We start from the raw sequence: 19932 nt of genomic DNA, 5'->3' as shown, positions 1-19932 counted from the left end.
AACACCAGCTTCGTTTGACAAGGACAGAGAAAAAATCCTTTTTTGTGGGCAGTGAGGCAGGCTGAGAAATCTATGAATCTGCAAACAGGGCCCTTCTTATAGACAAAGAACGACAGTGTAGACACAGAAGACATGGAGAGTCACTCCCAGGGGGCAGCACTGAGCACTTGTCAAGGAACTGATTGCATGTGCCCAGCTCAATTTCACAACCCACACCAAGATGCATGGGCAAGCTATCGAAAGAAAAAGAACCCTGAAAGCATGGAAGAAAAAGGAGACTTGTCACATATAAGATCCTCAATAAGATGAACGACTAGCTTTTCATTAGACAACGTGGATATGCCAGAAGGATGGTCCATGGTGCTTGGAAAAAAAGAGGTCAACAGATAATTCGGTGTCTGGCAAAACAGAAATTAAGGCATTCCCAGATGCCAAACTGAGGAAGTTCATAAGAAATATTGAAGGGCGAAATGAAAGGACACTGGACAGTAACTTGGAACCATACAAAATAATGTCAGTAAAGGTAGCTGCATAGTTAAGTATAAAGTCAGTATTGTATTTTTGGCTTGTAACTTCTTTTTGTCTCCTATGTGATTTAAAAGACAAATGAACAGGTAGTTCCCATCGTGGCTCAGTGGTAACGAACCCGAATAGTATCCATGAGGACAGGGGTTCGATCCCTGGCTTTGCTCAGTGGGTTAAGGATCTGACGTTAGCGTGAGCTGTGGTTTAGGTCCAAGACACAACTCAGATCCTGCATTGCTGTGGCTGTAGCGTAGGCTGGCAGCTGAAGCTCCCATTTGACCCCAAGCCCGGAAACTTCCATATGCTGTGGGTGTGGCCCTAAAAAAAAAAGAAAAATGAAAAACAATAATCAAAACCTATGTTAATGAGCACACAATAAAGATACAAATTGTGACAAAACAACCTAAGATGGGGTGGAATTGTATAGGATAATTTTTGTATACTATTAAGTTGGTATTAATTCAAACTAGATTGTTAGAAAATTAAGATAATTGTAATCTCCAGCATAATTATGAAGAAAATAACTAGAAAAAGTATATAGAAATATACTCTGTATAAATATGTACACAAAGAAATATACAGAATTTATATTTTGAGAAAAAAAGTCAAAATGATACACATGAAAAAATTAAACACAAAAGAAGGCTATATTGGAGGAGTTGGGGGACAAAAGTTATAGAGGGTATACAGAAACCAAATTTGCTCAAGTGTGTCCTTTCTTATCAGTAATTATTTTGACTATAAATGGATTAAACTCTCCAATTAAAAGGGACCAGCAGAATAGATTTAAAAATCCTGATGCAAGTACATGCTATCTCAAAGATACTCACTTTATACACAAAGGCACAAATAGGTTGAAAGTGAATTAGTGGAAGAAAGATATTCCATGCAGATAACCAAAACAGAGCCAAGGCAGCTATGTTAACATCAGACAAAATAGACTTTAAATCAAAAATTGTTAAGAGACAGTGACATTTTATGCTGATAAAAGGGTTAATCAAGACAATGTAACAATTAGGTGTTCCTGCCTGGCATGACTCATTGGTAATGAGCCTGACTAGTATCCATGAGGACCTGATTTCGATCCCTGATCTTGATCAGTGGGTTAAAGGATCTGGCATTGCCACGAGCTATAGTATAGGTTGAAGATGCGGCTTGGGTCTCTTTGAGCCCACGTCAGGTTCCCACTCTGGGGATCTGGCACTGGGAGGAGGAGCCCCTGGAGCATTTGGCATTGAGGGCCAGTGGGGCTTGTGCGCAGGAGCTCCATGGGACTGGGGGTAAACAGAGACTCCACTCTTGAAAGGCGCACACAGGCTTTCACATGCACTGGGTCCCAGGGTAAAGCAGAGACTCCACAGGAATCTGGGTCGGACCTGCCTGTGGTTCTTGGAGGATCTCCTGGGAAAAGAGAGGATGACTGTGGCTCACTGTGGGGGAAGGACATTGGAGTCAAAGGTCTCGGGAATAATCATCAGTGTGAACTCTCTGGAGGTGGCCATTTTGGAAAACTCTGGCCCCATCCACCAGTGCTGAGAAGCTCCAGGCGAACAACAAACCAGGTGGGAACACAGCCCCACCCATCAGCAAACAGCCTGCTTAAAGACACGCCCCGAGGCACACAGCCACCTCTCTCACACCCAGAGACAAAGCCCCACCCACCAAAGGGATGAAAATCAGCTCCACTTACCAGTGGGCAGGCACCAGTCCCTCCCATCAGGAAGCCTGCAGCAAGCCCGTATACCAACTTCAGCCACAAGGGGGACAGACATCAGAGGCAAGAGAGGCTACAAACCTATTGTCTGCAAAAAGACCACACCAAAAATCTATACAAAATGAAAAGGCAAAGAATTAGGACTCAGATAAGGAAACAAGAGAAAACCCCAGAAAACCAGCTAAGTGACCTGGAGATTACAAACCTCCATGAAAAAGACTTTAGACTAATGATAGTAAAGATGATTCTGGATCTTGGAAATAAACTGGAGGCAAAGATTGATAAAATACAAGAAACACTGAGCAAAGAAATAGAAGATTTAGGGATTAAGCAAGCAGATATGCAAAAATACTCTAACTGAAATTAGACTGAAATGAAATCAAATTGAGATCAAATTATCTTCTCTGACCACAATGAAACTAGAAATCAGCAACAAGGAAAACTGGAAATTCCAGATATGTGAGAATTAACACACTAATTAAACAACTAATAGTTAAAAGAAGTCGTCACAGGGGAAACTACGAATGCTTTGAGTGTAGCAATTAATGTGTGCCACTAAGGTTTCCACCACAGGTGCAAGGAAAAACTTTCTTATGCTTTCTAATTATGACAGCTAAGATCAAATGGGGAAATATAGGAATATAAAACATGGAAGGGACAGATAATTTTTCAACTCAGTCTTGTAAATGGCAGAGACTGTTATACTCCAAAAAATTTATAAAGTGAAAAAAGAATCTAGGGAGTTCCTGTCATAGAGCAACTGAAATGAATCCGACTAGGAACTATAAGGTTTCGGGTTTGATTCCTGGCCTTGCTCAGTGGGTTAACAACCAGTGTTGTGGTGAGCTGTGGTGTAGGCTGCAGACACAGCTGGGATCCTGCGTTGGTGTGGCTGTGGTGTAGGCCAGTGGCTACAGCTCTGATTCGACCTTTAGCCTGGGAACCTCCATATGCTGAGGGTGCTGCCCTAGAAAAGACAAAAAGACCAAAAAAAAAAAAAAAATCTAAATTAGAATTAACATTAGAAATTCTGGAAAATTTTTTCCCTTAGCTCCCTGGTTGATTCTACTTTAAAAGCTGAAAGATCAAAATTAATTTAGATTAAAAGCAAACCAATGATTATTCAATAAAAACTTCTTTGAGGAGTTCCCTTGTGGCTCAGCCAGTTAACGATCCAGTGTTATCACTGCTGTGGTGTGGGTTCAACCCCGGCCCATGAAGTTTTGCATGCTGTGGGTATGGCCAAAAAGAAAAATAAATAAAAATTGCTTTGAGATGAATAAAATGAAAACCACACATCCAAACTTAGGGAATCAGCAAAAGTAGTGCTTAGAAGGAAATTTATAGCTATAAAGCCCTACATTTTTTTGTTTTTTTTTTTTTTTTTGCTTTTTAGGGTCACACCTGCAGCATATGGATGTTCCCAGGCTAAGGGTCAAATTGAAGCTGCAGCTGCTGGTCTATACCACAGCAGCTTGGGATCTGAGCCTCATCTGGGACATACACCACAGCTCACAGCAACGCCAGATCCCTGACCCAGTGAGTGAGGCCAGGGATTGAATCCGTATCCTCCTGGATACTAGTGGGATTCATTTCTGCTGTGCAGCAACGGGAACTCCAAGCCCTACATTTTAAAAAGGAGGACAATCTCAAATCAATAACATAAGCTTTGAGCTTAGGAAATTGGAAAAAGGGCAAACTCACCTTGAAGCAAGGATAAAGACTAGAGTAGAAATTTTTAAAATAGATAGAATTTTTTTTTTTTTTTTTGTCTTTTTAGGGCTGCTCCCGTGGCATATAGAGGTTCCCAGGCTAGGGGTCAAATCAGAGCTGTAGCTGCCGGCCTACGCCACAGCCACAGCAACGCGGAATCCGAGCTGAGTCTGCAACCTACACCAGCCCACTGCAACACCAGATCCTTAACCCACCGTGCAAGGCCAAGGGTCAAACCTACGTCCTCATGGTTGCTAATCAGATTCGTTTCCTCTGAGCTATGTTGGGAACTCTGACAATAGAACGTAATAGAGGGGGAAAAAAAAAAAAATCAATGAAACCAAAAGTTTATTTGAAACGATCAACAAAACTGACAAATTTTAGCTAGACCAAGACAAAAGAGGTGTAAATGACTAAAAATAAAAAATAAAGTGGGCCTCTTTGGAGTTCCTGTTGTGGCACAGTGGAAACAAATCCAACTAATGACCTTGAGGTTGCGTGTTTGATCCCAGGCCTTGCTCAGTGGGTTAAGGATCTGGTGTTGCCATGAGCTGTGGTGTAGGTCCCAGACGTGGCTCAGATCTGGTGTGGCTGTGGCTGTGGTATAGGCCACCACTGTAGCTCTGATTTAACCCCTAGCCTGGGAACCTCATAAGCCACAGGTGTGGCCCTTAAAAAAGGGGGGGGGGCTCTGATGTAAACCGTACATACGTTCTCTTTGGTCAGTCTCCCAAGGCAATAGAAATAAAAATAATACAATGGGACCTAATCAAACTTACAAACTTTTGCACAGCAAAGGAAACCATAAACAAAACAAAAAAAACACCAGACAAACTAAGGAATGGGAGAAAATATTTGCGAATGATGCAACCAGCACAGGCTTATCTCTAAAATATAAAATAACTCATACAACAACAACAAAAAAATCAACCCAATTGGAAAAATGGGCAGAAGACCTAAATAGACATTTCTCCAAAAAGGTACTCAACACTCAACATCTCTAATTATTAGAGAAATGCAAATCAAAACTACAATGAGGTACCACCTCACACTGGTCAGAACAGCCATCATTAATAAATCTGACGGAGTTCCCGTCATGGCTCAGTGGTTAACAAATCCGACTAGGAACTGTGAGGTTGCAGGTTTGATCCCTGGCCTCGATCAGTGGGTTGAGGATCTGGCATTGCTGTGAGTTGTGGTGTAGGTCGCAGAAGAGGCTTGGATCCCTCGTTGCTGTGGCTCTGGCATAGGCTGGCAGCTACAGCTCTGATTAGACCCCTAGCCTGGGAACCTCCATGTGCCACATGAGTGGCCCCAGAAAAGGCAAAAAGACAAAAAATAAATAAGTAAATCTACAAATAACATGCTGGAGAGGGTGTGGAGAAAAGGGAACCCTCCTACACTGTTGGTGGGAATATAAGTTGGTACAACCACTATGGAAAACAGTATGGAGGTACCTCAGAAAACTAAATATAGAAGTACCATATGATCCAGCAATCCCACTCCTGAGCATTTAACCAAACAAAACTATAATTCAAAAAGATACATACACTTCTATGTTCACTGCAGCACTATTCATGACAGCCAAGACATGGCAACAACCTAAATGTCCATTGACAGATGAATGGATAAAGAAGATGTGGTACTGCAGTTCCTGTTGTAGCTCAGTGGGTTAAGAACCCAATTAGAATCCATGAAATGTGGTTTCCATCCCCGGTCTTGCTAATGGGTTAAGGATCTAGCATTGCTGCAAGCTGCAGCATAGGCCACAGAAGTGGCTTGGATCCCAAGTAGCTGTGGCTGTGGCATAGGCTGGCAACTGCAGCTCTGATTCCACTCCTAGCCTGGGAACCCCCATATGCCGCAGGAGCAGCCCAAGAAATGGCAAAAAGACAAAAAAAAAAAATTACAGGCAAAAAAACAAAAAAGTGGGCCATTACTAGTGGTTTTACAGAAATGCAAAAGATTATAAGAATATACCATGAATAACTGGGCCAACAAATTAGTTAATCTAGATGAAATGAACAGCTAGAAACATACATACTACAAAAATTTAATTACATATAAGTAGGAAATATGAACAGACCAACATGAATAAGAAAATCAAAGGAGTTCAGCCTTTCAACAAAGTAGAGCCCAGGATCAGATGGCTTCACTGTTGAATACCATCTGAAGAATTAACAGCAAATTCTTCTCAAACTTTTTTTTTCTTCTTTTTTTGGCTGTACATGCGGCAGATGGGTCAGAGATCGAACCCAGACCACAGCTGCAACCTGAGCCACAGCAGTGACAACTCCAGATCCTCAGTCCTCTGTGCCACCAAGGGAACTCCTCAAACTCTTTTTAAAAATTCTTCCCAGGAGTTCCCGTCTTGGCCCTGTGGTTAGTGAATCCTACTAGGAACCATGAGGTTGTGGGTTCGACCCCTGGCCTCACTCAGTGGGTTAAGGATCTGGCATTGCTGTGAACTGTGGTATAAGTCGCAGACTCGACTTGGACCTGGCGTTGCTGTGGCTGTGGCGTAGGCCATCCGATACAGCTCCAATTAGACCCCTAGCCTGGGACCATCCATATGCCGTGGGAGCGGCCCTAAAAAGACAAAAAAAAAAAAAAATCTTCCTAATTCACTCTATGAGGCTAGTGTTACCAGATAGCCTGACAAAGACATCACAAGAAAACAACAGACCAACATCCCTTGGGAAAATCCTCAACAAAATGCTAGCAACCAAATCCGGCAGCATAATGAAAGGATTTTACACTGTGACTGAGTCGTTTCCTGATTCGAATAGTGAAAAAATCAACACAGTCCACCACATTAGTAGAATGAAGGAAAAATTTCCATTTATATGAAATATCCAGACTAAGCCAATCCATAGAGACAGAAAACAAATTAGTGGTTACCAGAGGCTGAGAAGGGGAAAAGGGAGTGACTGTTCTCCATTAAGACACGGGGTTGCCTTTTGGGGTGATGATTCTTTGAAACTAGATAGTGGTGATGGCTGTACAACATTGTGGATGTATGAAAAGCCCTTGAATCGAACCTTCTAAAAATGGTTGAGTGGTAGGTTTTATATTATCTGAATCTTATCTCAAAAATTAAAAAAAAAAAAATACATACCCACCCAAATCCTGTAACTGTTGGAAAAATAAAAATCTTGGGCCAAATCTGGTGTCACACTAATTTCTGAAGCCTCAAATCACTGATATAAAATAAAGCTCATACAGGTGGTAAAGTCCTAAACTGGCAGCAACAGCATTTCTTTTTTTCCTCTTTTTTTTTTTAATTTCTTTTTAGGGCCATACCCATGACATACGGAAGTTCCAGGGCTAAGGATCAGATCAGAGCTACGCCATAGCCGCAGCCACGCCAGATCCAAGCGGTGTCAGCGACCTACACCACAGCTCATGGCAACGCCAGATCCTTAACCAACCCACTGACGAGGCCAGGGATTGAACCCGCATCCTTATGGATCCTAGTCAGATTCCTTTCCACTGAGCCATGACGGGGAACTCCGACAATGTTGTGATAATTTCTGCTGTGCAACAAAGTGATTCAGTTACACGTGTACACACATCCAAGCAACAGCATTGCAATTGTTTTCTTACATTTTCCAAAACGAATTCTCTGTCATACTTGGAAACAACCCAAATGAGTGAGACAAATTGTTCTGAAAAACAAGAGCCTTTGCTTTATTTATAGTTTGCAGCTGACTGTTTGGGGTGGTTAAATCCTCCAAGAATCTATTTATTAATCTATAAAATGTGGCAGCAAACATCTCAGAAGCAGGTGTACCATCCTGCCGGCCAGCCAGCCAGCATGAGGGCCTGGTGGTACACTGTAAATCTCTTTCTTGGGAGAAGCAAAATTTTGTCTTCTAATCCCTGTCCTCAAGCTGCATACAGTGTTATAGAGAAGAATAATACAACCCTTGTGAATATTGCGACAGTCCACAGCAAAAGGCTCATTTCTGTAACCCAGTCTCTCAGCACTGCTGGAAAGCCAAAGGGCACACCTTCACAGAGAAGGGGTGTAGCCAAAAAAGTTGTCATTAAACAACTTTCCCAGGCTAGGGGTAAAATCGGAGCCATAGTTGCTGGCCTACACTACAGACATGTGGTGGAAATTTAGGTAGGAATCAAGGAAGGATGGCAAGGACTTGGAAAATCAGAGGAGAGATAGAAAAACCCAGGAAAAACTAGCAGTAGAATTTTCCAAACCAGAGGCACATGGAAGCTCCCAGGCTAAAGGTGGAATCAGAGCTACAGCTGCCTGCCTACACCACAGCCACTTGGGATCTGTGACCTACATCACAGCTCATGGCAACGTCAGATCTTTAACCCACTGAACAAGGCCAGGGATCGAAAACATGCCCATGGATAGTAGTCACCTTCGTTACCGCTGAGCCACAACGGGAACTCCCTGGAAGTAAAATTTTCAAGTATGGAAATACCAGCTATGGATTCCACAAGGAGACTGGTTTGCTTCAATTTTAGGGAATGTATTAGGAAAATAAATTTTTAATAATAGCCAGGTCAAATTACAGAGGGCTTCAAAAGCCCTCAGTTTGAGGCGTCTAGAATTAGAATTATAAAGGAAGAGGACACAATAAAACAAAATGAATGAAATGCCGAGGCATTTAAATCAGGGGAGAAATTCGGTGAAAAGGGCAAAGGAAAATCAGTCTGACGATCAATAGTACTCAAGTTTGAATACAGAGCGTGGAAGAGAAAAGATGCTTGGCCTTTTCCAAGCCACAATCATTAAATATCTTTTAATAGTAGTATACTTTTCTACTTTTGCTATTATTTTATCTCAAACCCAAAGGCCACCCTATGCTTCCAACTGCATCTGTTTTTGTTTTCCTTTTTTTGGCCATGCTCACAGTATGCAGAAGTTCCCAGCCCAGGAACTGAACCTGAGCCACTGCAGTGACAACGCCAGATCCATAGCCCGTTGCACCACTGCAGGAACTCCTGGGTTTTTTTTTGTTTGTTTTTTTCTTCAGTTTTGTGTTTTTGGGCCGCACCCAAGGTGTATGGAAGTTCCCAGGCTAGGAGCAGAATCAGAGCTGCAGCTGCCGGCCTACACCACAGCAACCCGGGAGCCAAGCTGCATCTTGAAACTACACCACAGGTCACAGCAACACCAGATCCCTGACCCACTGATCGAGGCCAGGGATCATACCAGCATCCTCATCGATACTAGTTGGATTCATTTCTGCTGAGCCACAACAGGAACTCCTGCGTTCCTGTTTGGTTTTTAAAGCCCATCTCCATTCTCCTTTCTGTGTCTAACTGCAGAGATTCCCACCAGGGCTCAGATGACCAAGTAAACGATGGTGGTTTCCATCCTGAAAAAATGGGTTTCCATCCTGCTCCATTGCTCTGGGCTTTGATAGGAGAATATGGTATGGAAATCGAGCAACAATTAAGTCCTAATTTGAAGAAATTTAGTGTTGCCTAATGGAGTTTAAGGAGCCTTTTCAGATATTTCCTTGTTCAATCAATACAAACCCAAACATATATACTGTGTTCTTTACTTGAAGGGAGAAACTTGGTGACTGGACTCAAAAGAGCCTGAGGTCCTGATGGACGACATTCATTTTTCCCCATGATTCGAGTCCAGATATTATAACAATAAGTGGTGAAGCTTCCTGTGTTTGAGTCAACATAAACACCAAAGCTCTCCTGCCTTCCCCCTCCATAGCCAAGATGAAATTGTATAATGTCTCTGCTTCAAATGCTCTATAACACAGAGCCTGTTTCAGCCATATTCTCTGAGAAAACAACAAATTCGAAATCACCATCAGTTTTTAAAAAAAAATCAATTTAAAACACAAATTTAATGGCAATTTCTCATGACACACAATCTGCCTGACCAAAAGGCAAGGAGAACCTTGTGCCACCTCTAAGCCTAGGGATCCCCACCCCAGGCAAATCCCCATCCCCCATGCACTAAGGGATGGGTCCACAAGAGAAAGGAAGCAGCAAGAGGAAGCAGCCCATGGCTACTCCCAGGTCCTAGTTCTGCTCTCCTAAGCCCCCTCCCCTCCTTTTCTAGGACAAAACCACCAGTATCCTGTTGGCGGCATCCAGTTCTTGCCTGAAAAGGCAGAAGACTGTCCAGTTCTTTGTACAATTCAAGCCAGAAAATACCTGTGCCCTTGCGTCGATCACTTCAGGATCAATTGGAGGAGGGATGCATGGAGTCAGGAGCCTCTGCCCGCGTCTTTGATGTAAAAGGAGACCCTCAGAAGTTTCTGTGACTGTAGACTTGGGGCTGCCCTTTTCAGTTCCATAGTTGGCCAGGGATGAGTGGAAGCCTGAGTTTGAGGCATTTATAAATAGACTAAGGGGAGGAAAGCAACTGGGGTGAGTTCTTGGGGTCTGCCTGCAGATACAAATGCAAGAAAAGTGAAAAATGGGGTTTGGGACACACTCCCAACAAGCTTCATGCCCGGAACTGGGGTACTGGCTTCAGGTAGGGATGGTCACTCTTACTGGATCACACTAGCAAGCATCCTACCATCCACGGAAGCCAGTGACTGGAACGTCTACAATCCTGGTGTCCCCGCTGCACGGACTCAAGATACAGGCTCCCACCCCCCATGTATTGTTATGTCAGACAGGAGGAACAGGAACACCAGAACACAGTGGGCAGAGTTACCTGGAACCAACCACAGTGACCACCACTTTAAGTGAAAATATTCTAAGTTACAGATGGTTTAAGGGATGACAGTTTGTGAAGTCCTTAAACATGTTTTCTACCCAATATCCTTTTGTCATTTTGGGCACCTCAGTTTTCAGAGAAAAAGTTTATCAGAATGATGATTTAGGGAGTTCCTGTTATTGCTCAGTGGTTGGCGAACCCCATTAGCATCTGTGAGGATGCAGGTTCAAGCCCTGGCCTCACTCAGTGGGTTAAGGATCTGGCATTGCCATGAGCTATGGTTGTAGGTTGCAGATGCAGCTTGGACCCCAAGTTGCTGTGGCTCTGGCATAGGCTGGTGGCTACAGTTCTGATTGGACCCCTAGCCTGGGAACCTTCATATGCTATGGGTGTGGCCCTAAAAGACAAAAAAAGACCAAAAAAAAAAAAAAAGAATGATGATCTAACTTAACCCAGGCAGTTTTTCCTGTCACTGTGGTATAATGTCAAGAATCTATCCTCCATCTTTTATCGCACAACAGCCACAAATCCTCAAGAAAACTATCTGCAGAGATTCCTGGTGGTTTAGTGGGTTAAGGATCTGGTGTTGTCACTGCTGTGGCTTGGGTTATAGCTGTGGCTAGGGTTTAATCCCTGGATCAGGAACTTCCACATACTGAGGGCATGGCAAAAAAAAGAAAGACAAGAAAACCATCTGCAAAAACTCAATATGGCACATTGCATTTGATGTGTGTGCTATAAAAATTTGTTCTGAAAAGTTAATGAATGTGTTTGTTAAATCAAAAAGAGAAGCACAGAAATGCAGGACAGCCTAACATTTATCCTACCATAATTAAAATTGTGCCAACCACTCAGAAAAGCTCAAATTCCAATAGTCATTTTATAAGCAAACAAAAACCCTGAGCTAGTCACAGCAATCAGACAAAAGAAATAAAAGATATCCAAAGGGGAAGAGAAAAGGTAAAAATTGACATTCTATGCAGGTGACATGATACTATATCTAGAAAACCCTAATGACTCCACATGAAGACTACTCAAATTGATCAATGAATTCAGCAAAGTAGCAGGATGCAAGATTAACATCCAGAAATCAGTTGCATTTCTGTGTACTAACAATGAAATAGTAGAAAAGGAATATAAAAATATAATACCTTTTAAAATTGCACCAAAAAATTAAATACCTGGGAATAAACCTGACCAAGGAGGTGAAAGACTTACATGCTAAGAACTATAAAACATTAATCAAGGAAATTAAAGAGAATTCAAAGAAATGGAAAGATAGTCCATGCTCATGGATTGGAAGAATTAATATCATTAAAATAGCCATACTACCCAATGCAATCTACAGATTCAATGCAATCCCTGTCAAATTATCCATGACAGTTTTCACAAAACTAGAACAAACAATCCAAAAATTTATATGGAACCATAAAGACCAAGAATTTCCAAAGCAATCCTGAGGAACAAAAACCAAGCAGGAGACAACTCTCCCAGACGTCAGACACTATTACAAAGCTACAAGACAGTGTCGTACTGGTACAAAAACAGACATACAGACCAATGGAGCAGAATAGAGAACCCAGAAATAAACCCAGACACCTATGGTCAATTAATCTTTGACAGAATAGGCAAGAATATAAAAATGAGAAAAAAGCAGTCTCTTCAGCAAGTGGTGCTGGAAAAACTGGACAGCTGCATGTAAATCAATGAAACTAGAACACACCCTCACACCATGCACAAAAATAAACTCAAAATGGCTTAAAGACTTAAACATAAAACAAGACACCATAAAACTAGGCAAAACAGTCTCTGACATCAACTGTACAAATGTTTTCTTAGGTCTCCCAAGGCAACAGAGGTAAAAACAAAAATAAACCAATGAGACATAATCAAACTTACAAGCTTTGGTACAAGGAAACAATTAAAAAAAAAAGACAACCTATAGAATGGGAGAAAATAGTTTCAAATGATGCAACTGACAAGGACTTAATCTCTAAAACATACAACTTACATAACAACAGCAAAAAACCCACAACCCAATTGAAAAATGAGCAAAATACCTAAAGAAACATTTCTCCGAAGAAGATACATAGATGGCCAACAGGCACATGAAAAAATGCTCAGCATCACTGATTATTAGAGAAATACAAATCAAAACTACAATGAGGTACCATTTCACACTGGTCAGAATGTCCATCATAAGTAAGTCTACAAATAACAAATGCTGGAGAGGGTGTGGAGAAAAGGGAACCCTCCTACACTGTTGGTGGGAATGAAAATTGGTACAACCACTATGGAAAACAGTATGGAGATACCTCAGAAAATATAGAACTATCATATGATCCAACAATCCCACTCCTGGGCATATATCTGGACAAAACTTTCACTGAAAAACATACATGCACCCCTGTGTTCATTGCAGCAATATTCACAATAGCCAAGACCCGGAAACAATCTAAATGTCCAACAGATGAATGGATTAAGATGTGGTACACACTGGAGTTCCCATCATGGCTCAGTGGAAACAAATCTGACTAGAATCCATGAAGACGCAGGTCTGATCCCTGGCCTTGCTCAGTGGGTTAAAGATCTAGCATTTCCATGAGCTGTGCTGTAGGTCACAGACATGGCTCAGATCTGGTGTTGCTGTGGCTGTAATGTAGGCTGGCAGCTGTAGCTCCAATTTGATCCCTAGCCTGGGAACCTCCATATGCTGCAGGTGTGGCCCTAAAAACACCCCTCCCCCCAAAAAAAGATGTGGTATACATACACAATGGAATACTACTCAGCCATAAAAAAGAATAATGCCATTTTCTGCAACGCAGAGGATCTAGAGACTCTCATACTAAGTCAGAAAGAGAATAACAAATACCATATGATATCATTATATTTATCATTTATATGTGGAATCTAAAATGAACCTACCTCAGAAAAGAAACAAACTCAAGGACATGGAGAACTGACCTGTGGTTGCCAATGGGGAGAGGGAGGGAGTGGGATGGACTGGGAGTTTAGAGTTAGTAGATGCAAACTATTACATTTGGAGTGGATAAGCAATGAGATCCTGCTGTACAGCTACTCTATCTAATCACTTATGATGGAACATGATAGAGAATAATGTGAAAAAAAATCTCTATGTATGACTGGGTCATTTTGCTGTAGAGCAGAAACTGACAGAACATTGTAAATCAACTATTATAAAAAAAAAATTTTAAAAACCCCTGAGGCTTAGCACACATATTTTGGGAACATCTAATAATTTAATGGTTAGATATTTCCTATTTACATTTCTAGTAAATCTGGCACATAAAGGCTGCCTTCCTGCAGCCATGCCAGCCTCATTTAAATGGCACATGGCGACTGGTCTGTTTTGCTGTAGCTGCACTGCCCTGCAGGCGACCAGCCTCAGACTTCCCCTCCAGCGCTTGGGTAAGCAAGCAAACAGCCCCACCGACAACAACGTGGTGACTCTGGTTTCTGGAAACCCAAGAACAGAGTGTTAGCTCTAAGAGAGTGAAGAACGAAGGCTTTAATTTCTCTCGTGTCTGCTTTCTCCTCTTCTCACTGGCTGTGACCATCTCAGCCATCTCCGTTTGATCAGAAGTGTGATCTGAGCTGAGTAAACCCAGCCCACACACCTCCAAGTTCTGCTTGGCGTTTAAAGGAAGCACACGTTTACGGAGATTTCCTGGGGATGGATTCTGGAGCAGAGGGTGAACAAGGACACAGAGATCGAAGCTGACGCAGACCTTCTGAGGAGCTTGTCTTTCTGACAAGTGGAGGGGACCCACTGACTAAGCTGTCAATCAGTCATGGTCACCTTTGCACAGGCAGCTCTGAATGCATGGAGTTGAAGACTAGAAAGCCCGAGTGGGAGCTACCATTGTGGTTCAGTGGGTTAAGAACCTGACCCGGCACAGTCTATGTAAGGATGTGTGTTCAATCCTGGCCGTGCTCGGTGGGTTAAGGATCCAGTGTTGCCGTGAGCTACAGTGTAGGTCACAGACGCTGCTTGGATCTCACATTGCTGTGGCTGTGGTGTAGGCCAGTGGCTACAGCTCTGATTCAACCCCTAGCCTGGGAACTTCCATATGCTGCAGGTGCAGCTGTAAAAAGAAAAAAAAGCCAGAGTGGGGGGATCTGGGGGGTGACAATTTTATCAGACCTAAAGTGATAACCTTGGCTAAGCCCACAGTTGCAGGAAGAAAGAGGAAGAGCCACGAAGTTCAGGGGCCACAGAGCTGGCTGACTGGATGTGAATGGGGAAGAGGTGGCACTGAGGTCTACCATCTGGGGGATCCAGGGGCACATGGGTGCCACCAGCTGAGACAGAACATAAGCAATAGCCCTAGAGCTCCCCCTGGGAACACAGCCCAGCCTCTTTGTAGGTGACTTCCTTCCCCAAGGTCTACCAAGGACTCTGAATAGTTTGGTTTCACTTTAATTGCCAAAAATTGTAGTTTCTGGTTTTCACTGAAATAAATGCATCCCATTGACTTTGACTCAGTCCTTGCACGTGGCCCAACCTGGCGAAATCGGGCAGCAGGTCAGGGATCCTGCCTACCCGCAGCCTCCCAGGGCCAGCCTCCACGCTGCACCCCCGGCCAGAAAGTCTCATGCTTACTTGTACAAGGCTCTGGCTACAGGGGTGGGGTGGGGGTGGAAATAAAACCAAACCCCAAAACCCAATAAAACAAATTCCATGGTGCTGGTGCTCTGTCCCCTGGAGGATGGAGGGACGTGGGAACATGAGGCTGGATGTGCTGCCATCCAACCAGGTCAGTAAATGGCACAAAGATGACTTACGAGCACTGTACACTTCACCAAGTGTCAGGTCATCATGGGCTATTTCAGAACCTTGAAATGTGATGCATATGAAACATGGAAAGTGGCTCCAGTAGGAATGTCAGCTTCCGTTAAGCCTCAGAGAGAGGCTTTCCATCAAGCAAATGGTCCAGCGGTGGGATGCACCCTTGCCCAAGGCTCGCTGGAGAGAAGACATTGTAGGGATTCAAATGGAGAGCTGGTCAAAGCCACGTGCAACATCAGAAGGCTGGACAGGAGGCGTTCCCTTCATGGCTCAGCCGTTAAAGAACCGACTAGGATCCATGAGGATGTGGGTCCCATCCCTGGCCTCGCTCGGTGGGATGGGGATCTGGCATTGCCGTGAGCTGTGGTGTTAGGTCAGAGATGTGGCTTGGATCCCGAGATGCTATAGCTGTGGGGTAGGCTGGCTGCTGTAGCTCTGATTCGACCCCTAGCCTGGGAACTTCCATATGCCACAGGTATGGCCCTAAAAAGCCAAAACGGAAAAAAAAAAAAAAAAAAAAAGGCTGGACAAAGGTGCCTGGCCCTGGCTGTGGTCTTAATTTGTCCTTCTCCCCTGAGAAGGGGCACCTCCTGATCCACTGGACAGAGAATGAACCCAGGCTAACCTGTGGGCGCCTTAAATTCTCTACACACATCGTCCTCTCTCCAAATGTCACAGCAAATCTCATGCTCTAGGTCACCCTTTCTGCCCCCAAAGGGCAGACACACCAACTGCTCCCTAAATGCACCCCCTTTTGTCTTTTTTAGGGCTGTGCCCACAGCCCATGGAGGTTCCCAAGCTAGGGATCAAATCAGAGCTGCAGCTGCCAGCCTACAATACAGCCACAGCAACACTGGATCCAAGCTGAGTCTGTGACCTACACCACAGCTCACGGCAACGCCAGATTACCTAACCCGCTGAGAGGGGCCAGGGATCGAACCGGAATTCTCATAGATCCTAGTCAGGTTCATTACCACTGAGCCGCTATGGGAACTCCTCCCTCAATGCCTCTTGATTGGATCATTTCACTTCCCTTTTTGTAAATTTTGATCCTGATCTTGAGAGTAGGAAAAGCCAGTGTTCGTTCACAAAAGTTACCACGGTATTTCTGGATACATGTAGTAAAAAAAAAAAAAAAAAAAAATCAGGATATTATATTTTTTATGGCCTCACCTATAGCATATGGAAGATCCCCAGGCCAGGGACTGAATCCAAGCCACCACTATTGCAAGGCCAGATCCTTTAAACTGCTGTGCCGGGCCAGGGACTGAACCCATACCTCCAGAGGGACCTGAGCCACTGCAGTTGGATTCGTAACCCACCGCACCATGGCAGGAACATGAGGATATTTTTTAAACAAGGAAGTAAACTTCAACATTAGCGAACAAAAATATTCATGTAAGGTAGTTTTCTAAACATCTGTGTAGACAATCTCTGGATGGTACCATTTTTCCTTCATTTGAATTTTCTGCATTGTTTTAATTTCTTACAATAAGTATGTAATGGTTTGCAAAAACAAACTTAGCTCAGTAACAGTAAGAATTAGTACATTAAGAGTTTCCTGGTGGCCTAGAAGTTAAGGATGCAGGGTTATCACTGCTGTGGCTCAGGTTCAATCCCTGGCCTGGTAATTCCCTTTTTTTTTTTTTTTTTTTTTAAAAGGGCTGTACCCATGGCATATGGAGGTTCCCAGGTGAGTAGCTGAATCAGAGCTGCAGCAGCCAGCCTACGCCACAGCCACTCCAAATACAAGCCACATCTTCGACCTGCACCACAGCTCACAGCAACGCAGGATCCTTAACCTACTGAGGGAGGTCAGGGATTGAACCTGCGTCCTTGTGGATGCTACTCAAATTCGTTTCCACTGAGCCACGACGGGAACTCCTAGGACTTTCCTAATGCTGCAGGCACCACCTCCCCCTAGGTAGGAGGTTGATAGGCTTCTGGGGTGAGAACAGCTGGGGCTTGTTAGGCTGAGTAAATTGGGCCTTGCTTCTCTTTGACACGTCAAAGGGAAGTTAATGGCAGGAGCTGAGCTCTGTTGGAGTAAAAGAGCTCACTTCAATCACTCCTGGGGTCAAGGAGACCTCCCCAATTACATACACAGCACAAAGATCCTGGGGGTCAAAAAGGGAGGGGGCACCAGGCCATAATAAGTCTCGATACCATCCCAGAATCCTTTGCTCTGGAATCCATCTTTGCCGAAAATGGGCACACATGTCGCACATGCATCAGGCAGGGCCCTGGATCTAGTCAGGTGTGAGAAACAAAACAAGATAATTGACCAAAGGAAAAAGACCAGGAAGAACTGCCCCATATAAGTGATTTAAATCACCTTGCTGGCAAGGTCCTCATTCAGGGGGACGCCCACACCTGCAGTCCTTTTGTGGGCATTACTGCTTTGCTTCTGCCTTAAAAGGCTACTTTCCTATGCTTTCCCACGTTGTACCGTGTCTCTAACAATAAACTCCTGTACCTGTTTTTTTTACAGTCTTTGCCTCCTTGCAACATTCATGGTTTCAACAGGAGCAAGAATCAGGGTAATTCTGCTTCTAGCCTCTAGCCGGTCTAGTGGCTAGAACTCCTCCTTTTCATCCAGGCTGCCCAAGTTCAACTCCTGAGGAGAGAATTAAGATCTCACTTTGAGCCATCACTACCACCCCCAGAAAGTTAGTAAATCTGTCAAAATTCGCTGAAGCCTAAATGTCTGCCGTGATGATAAATGTGTCAATGAGGCAAAACATACAGTGTTACCCACCTTGTAACAACACATAAACCCATGGGACCAGGATATTAGTTGAAATTTAAAACATTTTGGAAGTTTTTTAGGTGACAGAAGAGTTGATACCCAGATATTTTCTAGTCTACTGACTTACGTATTGTTACTATTTTGTCTTTTTGCCTTTTCTAGGGCCGCACCTGCAGCACATGGAGCTTCCCAAGCTAGGGGTCTAATTGGAGCTGTAGCCGCTGGCCTACACCAACGCGGAATCCGAGCCACAGCAACGCGGAATCCGAGACGCGTCGGCGACCTACACCACAGCTCACAGCAACGCTGGATCCCCAACCCACCAAGCAAGGCCAAGGATCGAACCCGCAACCTCATGGTTCCTAGTCAGATTCGTTAACCACTGAGCCACAACAGGAACTCTACGTATTCTTATTCTTACTTACAACCTTTTATCAGAACTATCTGATTAAAAAAAATATATGGGCTTTTCAAGCTTTACAGCCAGGACACCCCTGCTGCAAAGTCTGCAGTTCGGCTAGAAAATTCTTTTGCTGAAACCCAAAAGCCACAGTGAATTTTCTCAACAGCTATTTGCTAAGAGTGTGCTGTTAGCATACCAGGTTCCTTTGGCCCAGCAAGCCCACATGTAAATGCTGACGTTTGCAGTAGAGGGTTGAGTTGCAAGGCAGCTAAACGAGGAGACAGAAAGAAAGCAAAACCCCGCCTCCAGAAAACAAGGGGCTGGGGGTATTTATGGGATAACGAATCAGGCAGCAGCATGGTCTGAGGCATGGGGAGAGGTGATTGGAAAAAGGTGCAATGATGGAGATCATTCTGCGCAGCTGTAATTAAACTACAGGCCTCGCACGCTTCAAAGGTCACCAGCTGATACTGGCCCATGTGCTGACCCTGGCGCATGCCCAGTTGGAGGGTGGTGGTTCTCCAGTCTGACTTGGCTCAGCTCAAACAGACACAGCTGCATCCAAGTTTCTGGAAAACAATTTGGGTAAACACTTTATTGTTTAGGCTTTGTGCTTCTTAGAGGATGTGCAAGTCTTAAAACGACCTGGAGGAGTTCTCTGGTGGCTCGGCAGGTTAAGGACTTTGTGGTGTCACCGCTGGGCTCCAGTTGCTGCTGTGGTGTGGGTTCAGTCCCTGGCCTGGGAACCTCCACATGTCACAGGCATGGCCAAACCCCCTCCCCCACCAGACAAACAACCCCCTCCCCACCCCTTGATCAGTGATGGTAGGTGAAATGGATTTGACTCATTACTTGTAGTTTCAGTTTCCAAAAACTGGAAGGAGGCACCAGAATTCAGTGCCCACAGGTGTCTTGTCTCTCAGGACATGGGCATGTGGCCAGGAAAGTGCCATATGGACTGGTCATCTCTGCTGGAAGGACAGGAGGGCGCCTGCACCTGCCCAGACCCAGGGCTCAGAGAGGCTAGGTAAATTTTAGGAAGCCAGGTCAGATCTCAGGAGCAGAGGCAGAAAAGAGGCTGGGGTGGAGGCCACGGCCTCCAGGAGGGCCCAGGCAACTTGGGAAGGGTGTTTGGATTTCCCACAGGTATAGTGAAAGGCAGGACACCTGCAGGATGGGAGGGAGGAGGCTGAGGGACAGGGGGTGGGGGAGGGGAGGCTAGGCCTGAGCAAGGGCTGGGTTGGGAGGTGGGAAGATGGGGTGGGGACCCAGTGGGCACCATCCCAGTTGGGTGGGTGTGGCCATCCTAGGCACAGTGGCAGCGGGGGGCATGGGGAATGTGCTGGGG

The sequence above is a fragment of the Phacochoerus africanus genome, chromosome 3, assembly GCF_016906955.1.
Source record: "Phacochoerus africanus isolate WHEZ1 chromosome 3, ROS_Pafr_v1, whole genome shotgun sequence".
NCBI classification, from domain to species: Eukaryota; Metazoa; Chordata; class Mammalia; order Artiodactyla; family Suidae; genus Phacochoerus; species Phacochoerus africanus.
The sequence above is the reverse complement of the archived record's forward strand: the minus strand, read 5'-3'. Positions refer to the sequence as shown.